The sequence below is a fragment of the Ursus maritimus genome, unplaced genomic scaffold, assembly GCF_017311325.1.
Source record: "Ursus maritimus isolate PB19 unplaced genomic scaffold, ASM1731132v1 scaffold_12, whole genome shotgun sequence".
NCBI classification, from domain to species: domain Eukaryota; kingdom Metazoa; phylum Chordata; class Mammalia; order Carnivora; family Ursidae; genus Ursus; species Ursus maritimus.
The window spans coordinates 61,468,076-61,478,926 of record NW_024423564.1 but is presented as its reverse complement, the minus strand read 5'-3'; positions in this window follow the sequence as shown (position 1 = coordinate 61,478,926).

The following is a 10,851-nucleotide window of genomic DNA, read 5'->3' as shown; positions in this document are numbered from 1 at the left end:
CCATTCCCCATGTTTGCTCGATGTGCCAGCTGACACAGCTCCTTGCCACTGCTTGTATGCTTCATGCTTTTTTATGCTTCTGTGTTTTTCAGTCACCTAACGAATCTCCAATGAGGATGCCCCTGTGGATGCCACAGGGTGACATTCCCTGCTCAGTGTCTCACGGTTCATGAGCTTTATCATTGAAAACCTCCGTGCCGAGCACCCTTCCTGGCACAGGGTCGTTAGTAAATGTTTGTCAAACGGAACCACAGTACATTTTTTAAAGTGCATGGCTTTGCAAGTCGAATGGAATGGAATAAAGTAAACTCGAGGTATTTGTCAGGAAAGGCTTCAAAAGCAGAGGTCACTGGTTTTTCTTTTGCCATCACTGACATTTCTCATTGTCTGGGCGAGGGCCGGGAGAGAGAAGCCAGATTGTCCCCTCATTGGTTCAGGTCACAGCACCTTGCTGCCACCAGCCAAACAGTGTGGACCTCTGCCGCTCTGGAATCACCCAGACGAGACGCTCTCCCAGGCGTCATGTCCCTCCCCCTTCTGTGTGCCGGCTGGGGTCTCTCCTGGCTGGAGCTGGCGCTGCTGGATGCCAGACATCTGCAGACAGGATTTGCAAACAACTGGCTCAAGGTTCTGAGCTTTCGTGATCTCATCCAAATGCCTGACTGGGGGGGGCAGGCTTGTTTTCCTAGGCTACCAGCTCCGGGGCTGAGGGGGTGGGGGGAGGTGGAAATTACAGTGGATGTGGGTCCAGAGGCCTAGGGTTGCTTCTCAGCCCTGCCACTTTACAGCTAAATGATGCTGAACCTCAGTTTCCTTTGCTATAAAATGGAAATGATGACTGTTCCTACCTCACAGGGTTGTTATGAGAAGTAAGACGATACATGTGGGACATGCTCTTGACTGGTGTTTGCTGTAACGTGCGAGAGATTGTCAGTAATTCAAAGAAGCCCGGGTTCCTCAAGCCACAGTCTCAGAGCAATGTACCCACCACGGCGAGTACGCCCTTAATAGCAAATGCCAAGATGTCTAGACAACCCCGTCAGTTTATCTGGGTTCATTACTGAGATCCACGTAACAGAGAAACTACTTGTTGAGCTGATTTGGACCAGTTATTTATAGAAGCACCTTGGAACCAGACCAGGATCTGGAGGCAGAAATTCTGGAAATGAATCCTAGATCCCCAGTTTCTGACTGGGTAATGTAAGCGTTGTTTCTCAGCTCTAAAATTAGGACTACAGGGGGGGTGCTTGGGTGGCTCAGTCGGTTAAGCATCCAACTCTTGATTTCTGCTGAGGTCTTGATCTCAGGGCCATAAGATTAAGTCCCACGTCTAGCACTGTGCTGGGCATGGAGCTTGCTGAAGATTCTCTCTCCCTCTCCCCCTGCCCCTTCCCAACCCCGGTTCCCAGTCACATGTGAACACGTGTTCTCTCTCTCTCTCTCTCCAAAAAAACAAAACAAAACAAAAAAACAATTGGAGACTATAATCTCTGCTTTGCCTGTGCCCTATGACCCGGCAAGGCTGCTCTTGAATGATACCCTGGGAAAATTCTCTTCCCGGAGACACAGAAGGGCAAGTCTAGGAGGACAGTCACACTGGTGGTGTCTGTGGTAGCAGACAGCAAAAGGTACTGAAGATTTTCTCTAGCAGAGGAACGGACAAGGAAGCGGTGAGGGCCGCAGCCACGGGGTTCTGACAGCAGCCAGAGGCCGGGGGCTAGACACACATATAGCAGCGTGGGCGACTCTGCAAAACAGTGTTGGGTAAAAACGTAAGCAGCAGAACACAGGTATCACAATACCATGGACATAAACACAAAACACAAGCACACACCAAACAAGAGAACATACTTTACGAGAATACATGCATATTTACAGACATATCAAAGGTGTTAGAATAGATGCCTATGAGAGGAGATGAAGAGGAACGGAGATTAGGGGTGGGCGTGGGGGATCAAAGCAGAAGAGAGCATCACACAGACCAATGACAACAACGGGCTGTTAACCAAGAGGCAATCGATTCAACTTCCTCAATCAAAAGTTAAAAAGAAATCCCACCTTGAGGTGTTGTCGGAATTATACAAGTGTCCATAAAGGTCCCTGGCACGGTGCTGGGCACACGGGGCATGGCCAGCAGTGGCACTGTTTTTATTATTCACTCATCGTAATGTACCAAGTATCAACTTTGTGCCGGAAGCTGTGGGAGGAGCTATGGCAGAAACAAAGACTGAGTGTCTCAGGGACTGGAGCATGGTATGGGGGTGGAACAGCATCAGGAGAGAGGGATCCCAGATCCCTCATCTGGGATCGCAGAGATCCTGCTGTCAGACGCCCTCACTTTCCAAACTAAGGGGGAAAAGTGACTTTCCCGAGGTCACACAGCAAATTAGTGACCGAGTTAAGGGCAACTGTCCAGGTCTCCAGGGCTCTTTCCAGAGCTTTATCCAAGTGAGGACCTCTGAATCCTAGACCACTGAAAGGCTTGTATCTCTTGTCCTATCTTTTACCCCAACAATCCTCCTTGAGGCCCCACTCTTGTTTATATACCCAGGTGTGTGTGTGTAATGGAAAAGTGAAGAGACTTTTTTAAAAATGCAGTTTGGTACCTAAAACCTTTGAGGCCTATGGGAAAAAATAGAAAGGCCCTGAACCTGGCAGAGCTGGAGCTCCAAGCATCCCTCCTGCTCTCTGTCTCCCAGGCCTTTGCAGCTCTGTTAGTGGGTCCCAGGTCAGCGTCTCCCAATCAGAAGCGGACTCCACTCCCTGCCCTCAGAATTGGCCCCGTTAAATCTTCCCACCTCAATGCCACTCTGAGGAGGGGGAGAAGTGTCCCTGTAATCCCCTTCTTTCCTTTCTTACCCTTTTACTTGTCCCTAAAATAGCCTGTTCCCTAAAAATGGCAAGAAGACCTCCAGAGGAGTAAGGCCGCTTCTAATGGAGGGCAGCTCTCTGAGATTCGGTGGAGGGGCGGGGAGAACTCTGGGCCTGGCTCATGGGGTGCTGTGTCCAGGGGTGTGAGGAGGTGGTCAGAGAAGCCCAGAGAAGGAGGGGGGTACACGGCAAAGGGGAGGAATAGCTCTCTGAAGACTCTGCCGACATCTTGCCAGCCTAGATTCATGGGGCTATCACAGCCTTTCCTACGATTTCAGGAAAACTCAAAAGTTTTCCCACGGATTCCAAAATGAGATTGGCAAGGAACTGAATAACATGCTGATTTTCCAAGAAGAGCGTGGTTAGGTTCGTGTCAGATATGACTAGAGATGAAGAGGAAAGAATTCTCTCTGATGGGAACTCTCCATCTCTGGGGGATTTGGCACCGCGCTGAGCTGGGGCAGTGGCACTGCTGAGAAGGAGTGTGGCTAACATGTAATGAGCACTTACCCTGTCCCAGGCACTGCGATAGGCCCCTACTAGACTGTTCAGTTGAGCTCTCACACAGCAACACTGCGAGCCAGGCACTGTTAAGTGCCCAGTTTTCTGATAAGATGCAGAGAGTTAATGAGTTGCAGCAAATCATGCAGCTGGGAAGTGGTGGGAGCAGGATTCGAACCCCGATTGTCTCTCCCTGGTCTATGGGCCTAACCGCTAAACGAACCAGCAGCTAAGCCATAGTCTGGTCACTAGGGATCTCCCAGCGTGTGGCCGAGAACGTGTGATAAACAAACCCTTTCTACTCAGGGTCGGAATCCAAGTGCTGTCACTCACTGCTCATTTTCGCTGAAGTGTATTTCTTAGGGAAATGCATTCCAGGAAATCATCAACCGATAGCCTCTGTAACATACTTTTGCTTTGTATATTCTCAGTATTATCGCTAATATTTTATGGCGTGGTGTCTGCTAATGAACAGTAGAGGGTATCATGGGGTTATATACACAGCTTCCTTTATCATAATAGCTATTCGGCTCTCTCAGTAGTACTGCCCCTATGGAACGCCTGGATGACATCGTTATAAGATATTTAAAGAGATTTTAAAGCACAAAAACTACATAAAAGCCACCACCATTACTAGAAGACACTAAACCACAGCCTGGTTTAGACAATACCAACAGGACCCGGCAAGATTTTCTGTTTACGGGCTTAAGTGGCGCCACCGTGTGGCAGGAATGTAAACACCATTTACAATTTATGCCAGCTTTGAAATCGTGTCCTGATTGATTTTTTTTTTTTAATTCCAGTGAGTTGCATTATTTTAAAGTTGTACACATAAAGTCAGGCTTTATTTTTATCTCGTATTACACTATTTCAAATTATCAGGGAGCCTATAAAGTATAAGGTAGGTGACCCATAGATCACGATTCAAAATTGCTCTAGCCACATGAGGTAGATAGAAATTCTGATAACCTGACATTAGGTGTATCAATAACCTGACATTAGGTGTATCACAGAGAGGCCTTGGTTGCACCCCATCTAACAGATCCTCAAAAATATGGTAACGAACTGACTTAAAGTAGCACTCTGAAATTGAAGCAAAGAACCTTGGGATCTCTGGGCCAAAAAGAATGTGTCAGACAATATGGTGACCCTTCAGGAAGGTACACGTTAATCATGTGAATTTAATCATGGTCACAAGCTTGCTCTGGCTCAGTAGGGTGTCTTCAAATCAGTCTGATTTGAGAACGCATTCTGGATGGATTTCCCTGGCCAAAATCTTCGAGTTCTGGGAACACCTGCTGGGAACCTTGCCTGTCTCAAAGCGTGGCCTTGAGGATTAATGAGGTTATATAGATACAGTGCTCAGCACAGGGCGCACTCAATGCTTTTCGGTTGCTTTTCCTTTTACTATTTGAAATGTGCTTTGTGAATTACAAAGTGATAAATGTACAAATGTCATTCACAAATGTTCCTTGTTAGAATGAGGTAGGTGGTACTGGTCCAATGGGAGAAACCAGTGTCAAACACTAAGGCACCTATGACTCACCTGGGGATTTTGTTAAAATGCATTCTCTGATCCTCTATGTCTACATTTATCTGTCTACCCAGTGCCTTCACCCTTTACCTTCTATGTGGCATTGCTATCTGTCTGTATCATATTCCTTTCCACCTGTCAGTCATGCACCTACGTATCCTAACAGCTGTCTGTATCCAGGGGTCTGTCCCCTTTAACCTTTCTCAGATATCTGTTAACTGTGAATAGTTAGAATGTGAATATTGGCCAGCCGTTTCTTTTATTTCAAACCTAGATTGTTCTAAAGGCCATCATTTTATTGGCCTGTCTGGAGATACCCATCATCTTTGATGGGCACCTTTGCATTGCCTCTGCGGTACCCTTAGAAAGCACTGATTTCCCCATAGACCTGGAAGTTGTATGTGATTTTTTAAAAGCCAAATTCTTGACATCAGCTACTTTTGTCATTATTTGTTCTTTTCTCATATAATCTTAAAAAAAAAAATCTGACCAAGGTTTCTGTGTGGTTGAATTCTGTGAGGTTTTTATTAACCCAGAGCACTCACACACACTCCCATTAAAGTTCTTGCCCACTGAAATCGGGAAAGGGGCACAAAAGAACTGGGGCCTAAGGACCCAGTGAGGACAAAGGTTTCCATTGGAAAATGGTCTTTTATAATAATCCCATCACACCTAGGAGGTGGGACAAGGCCATTGTTTTTGTGCCTTGAAAGTACCTTCCCTCTTCCTGCCCAGGATTGACTTGGAGCTGTGGGCAGAGGAGTCGGCTCCTACCAGAGAAGTCTACAAGGGAAAACAGCCACATTGGGAGGAGGCTGGAGGTGAGCTTAACCTAACTCAATTTGGAAGAGCTGAGTGTACATTGGAGTGAAACAGAAGTCAGGCATGTATTGCCACACGGTCCAGAGAGGGGCAGAGCCTTCCTCAGGAGGCATGCTCAGCTGTGGGTACAGTTTCCACCTCGCCTCAGCCGCGCTCAGGCCCCTTCACAGCCCCTTCTCCAGTGCGTTCTTATCACCAGGGACTGGAGGCCTGCCAGCGCCGAGGACCAGAACCCATGTCTGAGGTGCCTGAATTCAGTCCTCTGGATCCCTCAAAAGGTGCGCCTTCTAAATTACCTGGAGACCCTGTCAGGTCTTTAGACTCTGGCCCTCTGTTCTTTTCCTCCAGTAGTACTGATGTGGAGAACAAAGGCAAAAGAAAAAGAATTAAACTTCCTTTTGGCTTATGACCCATTCACAAGTACTTGAGACAGGCAGAGTGACCTTCGTCAAGGAGCTTAGCTGCCTCGATGTTAACACATTGTTCGAGACAAAAAACAATCTTAGCTTGACATTAGCCCGACCTCCAGGATCCCATAAAAATCCCTTTGGAAACTTCCTTTATCTCTAACACCCCCCTCCACCCCAAGATGTATGTTAGCAGTCGTCCTCCAAGCATATGGCCCACTGATACACATCTGAAGGGTCTCATGACTAGTGTTTTACTAGATAGTAAATGACTTTTTCCTAACAACAGCTGGCTGCTCAAGGTTCTGGAAACCTTGCTTCCAAATTCCTTAGAGACTTACACTATCCCTCACCCCCTCCCAACTTGAAAGTATATAATCAGTCACCCCTCACAACCGCAGTGCAGCTCTTTCTGCCCACAGGTCCTGTCCCCATGCTGTAATAAAACCACCTTTTTGCACCGAAGATGCCTCAAGAATTCGTTCTTGACCATTTGCTCCCAAACCCCAACATTTCACATCAGGTCTGGGCAATGCTTCAAAAAGTGAATGTCAGGTTAGTTATAAGTTTAAAGGACAGATTTTTTTTTTCACATACCATGAACTCCTCATTCATTGGTTTAATCAAATATCTAGTGTATCCACACATGAGTTTTAAAAGTTTTTTTTTTTAAAGATTTTATTTATTTATTCGACAGAGATAGAGACAGCCAGCGAGAGAGGGAACACAAGCAGGGGGAGTGGGAGAGGAAGAAGCAGGCTCATAGCGGAGGAGCCTGATGTGGAGCTCGATCCCATAACGCCGGGATCACGCCCTGAGCCAAAGGCGGATGCTTAACCGCTGTGCCACCCAGGCGCCCCAAGTTTTAAAAGTTTTTTAATGAGTGTATTGGTCAGGGTTCTCTAGAGAAACAGAAACAATAGAATATATGTAGATATACAGAAAGAGATCTGTTACAAGGAATTGGCTCACAAGATAATGGAGGCTGAGAAGTCTGTCCCCAAGCTGGAAGTCCAGGAAAGCTGGTGAAACAGCTCCAGTCCAGACCTGAAGGCCTGGGAAGCAGGGGTATTCTGGGATGTTCTTGGGCAGAAGAAGATGGATGCCAGTACAAGCAGAGGACAAACTGACCCTTCCTCCGCCTGTTTGTTCTACCAGACCCTCAGTGGATTGGCGGATGCCCCCCACCCCCGCAATGGTGAGGGTGATCTTCTTTACTCAGTCTATTGATTCAAATGCTAATCCCTTCCAGAAACACCCTCACAGACACACCAGAAGTCTCGTTTTACACCCTGCCTGCGCATCCCTTAGACCAGTCAAGTTGATTCATAAAATTAACCATCACAACGGGGCAGGGAGCACATTTTTTATACTTGGGATTCAATTTTTTGTATTTAAATACTTTTTCACATACTGTTTCTCTTTAAACGTTTGGCGTTCGTTACAACAAATCCCACTAAATCAATTTTTGAGGACTGGCCTGTGAGTTTCCTTATTTTAAGCAATATTTGGTCCAGGTAAGAGCCAGTAGAACTAAAGAACTTGGGGTTGCCAAGCCAACTCTAGGTACTGGTTCCTGTCATTTCTTTAAACACCTGGGTCTCTTTTTCATTGAAATGTGAGATCTTCTGATGTCTATTCAAAGTTCATTGTCCTTTGATTTTGAATAAGAGTATTACTTTAAGGGGCACCTTGGTGGCGTAGTCGGTTAAGCATCTGACTCTTGGTTTTGGCTAAGGTCATGATCTCGGAGTCCTTGGATCAAGCCCCGTGTCGGGCTCTGTGCTCAACGCAGAGTCTGCTTAAGATTCTCTCTCTCCCTCTCCCTCTTTCCCCCACACGCGTGCTCTCTTTCTCTTAAAAAACAAAACAAAACAAAACAAAAAACACTATTTTAACCTGACCACCATGTTCTGCTGTTTCATATTAATTTGAAGCAGATCAGAACTCTGGGACTACTTCAATACAAACAATGTATTCATCAGGATTTTTCTCTAAGTAGAGGAACTTTCTTGAACTTTACATAGCAAAAGTCGGTATTTCCAGTCTTCCAGCTCATGGTCACCAAGGCCATCTCAAAGAAAAAGAAGGAAAGCAGCTATCCATGATAGGCCTTGTGTTAGACACCTGGGTGCAGAAATAAAAGCAAGCTCCCTGTCTTGGAGGACCTCAAAGTTTACTGTGGGAGATGAACTATTAATGAAATCAATCATAATCTAGTTAGGGTTTACATACATGATGATTAAGGAGGATGAATGTGCAGTGAAGGGAGGGATGTGTTCTTGTGGGAAAGAGGAAGGATGAGGACCGAGGAAGATTTCACAGAGGTTGTGGGTTTTGAAGTGGGGTTTGGAGGATATTGGGGTGTACTAGGCAGAGATGCATGGAAAGAACATCCTAGATGTAGGCACAGCTAAACAAAGGGCATGAAGTAAGGCCAAGGTCTGGGAATTCTGAGTAGTTTAGTGTTACTATGGCACAGGATCCCTGGGGCGACATGATGGTGTTGAGGAGCGAGAATTCCTCTCCCCTTCAAGTGTCCTCCTAGTTGGACTAAGAATCAAATTGACATGAGACAGAGTAACAGGGGAAAATCAGATTTAATAGTGTACATATGGGGAATCTATACAGACATGGATAATCCACAGACAGGCAAGATGAGGTATATGCCTGAAGTATCTGTTTCATATTACATAATATGAAACAATTATCAGGTATATATGGGAATCATCCCGAACTAAGGAGAAGAGGGATAGAGTCTGGGATTTCAGAGGAAAGGAACGCAATTCACAGGGCGATAAGAAGAAGAGCAGATGTTCGGTAAATTAGATGTTTGTCCTCTAATACAGGTGGATTACTCAGATAAAATTTATCTCTGCCAATAACCCTTATTCTGGGGGAAAAAAACCCAATTTAGATTCTTCTTTGAGTTAAAGGAGGGGCAAAAGTTTCTCTTGAGCCTACAGGGTCTTGACTGCTTTCAGCTCAAAATAATCTTCACATCAGAGTGGCCTGTCTTCGGGTGGCCTGCCTTCGACCCTATAGTGGGAACTAGAAAAGCAGATGAGGGCCAGAATTAGAAGGCCTTGGCCACCGGCGTGAGGGGTTTGCTTTGTTCCTGTCAGCCATGCACCCACGGAAGGCTTTTGAGCCCCTCTTTCAGCTGTTATATTGGATGAGCACTATTCCTTGGCCCTCTTGTCTCTAGAAGTAAGCTACTGCTCGTCTTTTGGGTCCTCTGTTTCTTCCGGGTCCTCTGATCCCCTTAACTCTACATAGCTCCTCATGTTTGTTTCAGGTTTCAAAGCTTTGAAAACTGTCTGGATTTGGTGGAATGATCTTTTTTTCTTCTTCTTCTTCTTATTTTTTTATTTTTTATTTTTTTGTAGGCTCCATGGCCAGTGTGGAGCCCAACATGGGCTTGAACTCACAACCCTGAGATCAAGACCTGAGCTGAGACCAAGAGTGGGAAGTTTAACTGACTGAGCCACCCAGGCACCCCTGGTGGAATGATCTTTTAAGAAAAAATTTGATAGTCTCTCTCTGGCCCTATACACTGTAGGCAAACGGCACTGATAATTTAGGTTTGGGTCTGCTTTGTTCTCCCCTCAGTTGGAGGAGGATTAGATACTCAGTATTTTTGAGTTTTATGTTCAGTTCTTAAGGATTTGTAGTCACTGCCCAGCAAGTGTCAGAGCTGGTTGGTGATCTTTCTGCTCAACCAGGGGTACCAACTAGATTTAAGACAGAGCTGAGACAAAAACTCAGGTCTTCTGACTTCCAGTCCAGTGCTCTTTCTGATGTGCTCCAGGTTCTGCCACTGCTTAGCCAGCTATGGGACAGACCAAATGTACCCAGCTGCCTCAGACACACAGGGCCGTGTCTGAGAGAGCTGAAGCTAAGAAAGTCCAAGTTCCCAGGGTGGAATTCTGTACCTCAAGCCAGCCAACGTGGTTTTATGTCTTTTGATACTTCCTTCTTCTGTGAAATGGGAACAGAATCTACCTAATAGTTCAGCTGAAGCTGAGAGCTGGGATTGGAGTGTGGTGGGGTTATTTGTTTTGTGATGGGTGAGGGAAAACAGATCTCTGTTCCAGTCCTATAATTTTTTTTAAAATATTTTATTTATTTATTTATTTATTTGAGAGAAAGTGTGTGACACAGAGCACGAGAGAGCAAGCACGAGCAGGGGGAAGGGCAGAGGGAGAGAGAGAAGCAGGTTCCCCGCCGAGGAGGAAGCCCATCCTCCATCCTAGGACCCAGGGATCATGACCTGAGCAAAAGGCAGACCCTCAATCGACTGAGCCACGCAGGCGCCCCTAGTCCTATAATCTTAGAGTCAGAGTTGGAAGGAAACTTGGAGGTGATTTGTGGTGACAGGCAATCTCATGCGGTCCACAGGGCACAGAATGCTCCCTAGAACCAGCGAAAGAGCGTCCTGCCGTTGGAAGTATTCAAGCTGAGAAAGCATTGTCAAGCAGAAGAGATCCTGCTCAAAAGGGGCGTTCTGCACGGAACAGGTGGCTGAACGGTGAACTCCATGGTTTCCCGCTGCTGCGCATATTTTCCCTAATACCAGCTCGAGGTCGCAGGGCAGCTGGGCGGTGTTAACCATGGTAGGTCTGAGATCTTCCATAGGGTAAACTTCACGGGTCACTAGTAACAACCACCATCATCACCACGAACTGCTCACAGCGCCAGGCACTGTACATACCC